Source organism: Myotis brandtii, unplaced genomic scaffold (assembly GCF_000412655.1).
Source record: "Myotis brandtii unplaced genomic scaffold, ASM41265v1 scaffold579, whole genome shotgun sequence".
Taxonomy (NCBI): Eukaryota; Metazoa; Chordata; class Mammalia; order Chiroptera; family Vespertilionidae; genus Myotis; species Myotis brandtii.
Window position 1 is genome coordinate 1,159,489 of NW_005370171.1, and position 1,325 is coordinate 1,160,813.

At 59.4% G+C, this 1,325-nt stretch overlaps 1 protein-coding gene across 1 annotated transcript in view; it reads right to left on the reverse strand.

The window, feature by feature from the left end:
* The window catches only part of FBXL18 (F-box and leucine-rich repeat protein 18), a 92,741-nt gene that overhangs the window by 25,344 nt on the left and 66,072 nt on the right, over positions 1-1,325 (reverse strand). The gene's annotated exons all lie outside the window — the stretch shown is intronic.

Below are 1,325 nucleotides of genomic sequence, written 5' to 3' on the forward strand. Positions count from 1 at the left end.
CAGTCCTCCCAACACTGAGGGAGGCCCGCCACCGCCGGGCCGCGCAGATACAAACCGCCAAAGCGGGTTTGATGCCTGGGCCTCACCGGCTCCGAGGTTTCAAACCGTGAAACCTTTCCAAGAGCAGTTCCAACTGTCTAGCCCTGTGTCGCTATCTGATCCGGAAAGTTTAATGTTTAACCTTCGGAGGCCCTCGCCTTCCTCTACGGAGTGTGGTTTCCCTGAGCTCGTCCCCGGGAGCCGAACTCCAGGATTTCTCGGGAGAGAGGGTGCAAAGATGGTTATCATGTTTACGGGGACTCGCCGGCCCCCTCGGGCCACTGTGGGTTGCGGAGTCTTGAGTCCGAGGACCGAGACGTGGCATTCTCGCCCGAGGGCTGAAAAGGATCCTTCCCAACAAGCTTTGGTTTCATTTTCCAACGCCCCGGCCTGGGAATCCTGCGGCCCGCGGACGTGGCCGGGCGCGGGGATCTGGGGGGTGTCAGAGGGGACGGCAGGGGCTCCGGGGTCTGGCTCTTACGCAAGCTTCCCCCAACCCCAAAAATAACCTACAAAGAAAACCTTCGCTCCGAGGGGCGGCTCCCCCAGCGTTGGGCAAATCCCCTGTAGTTCCAGTTTAAAGCTGTTTGTTTAAAAGATTTGTCGGCTGCCGATTCCCGTGGGGGCGGGAGGGGGGTCTTGGAGCCAATCCTGCCCTCGCTCTCGGTCTGCCCGCAGCAGCTCGGATCCCCGATTGCGGGAGGCCGGGCGCTCCTAGAGCCGCCCTGCAGACCCTGTGGCCGCCAACCCCGGCCTCCCCCTCCAGCCTTCCTCCACAACTTTGCTTATTTTAACCCGGTTTTGGTTACAACCACCCTCTTCCTCCCTCCCTCCCATCAGGCTCTGGTTACCAGATCCGCGTTTACTTTGGAAAAATCTAAAATCGCCACATCCGAGGATACGTGTCTTAAGGAGGCGATGAGCTTCCCGTGATTTTTAAAGAATGTTCTTTGTGCAGCTTTCTTTTAAAAGCCAGCGCTTTGGGGGAGTCGAGGTGAAGCCCCCCGAGCACCCTCGCTCTGGGAGAGAAGCTGGCTCGGCCATCTGCGGGATCGCTGCGTTCTCCCTACTTTCTCCCCCTCTTAAATGTAGTTAAAATGGCTGAATTCCGGCTTTTAATTAAAAACAGTCTATAATAGAGAACGTCTCGGCAACCCTGGCTCCCCCATCGCCTGCCGTGAACCGAGAAGGGAACCGACGCCCCTGGACCCGGCTGGGCGGGCTGGAGCAGGGCTGGGGGCTCAAGTGGGGACCCCGGGGAGCAGCGGCTCACCCCCACCCTTACC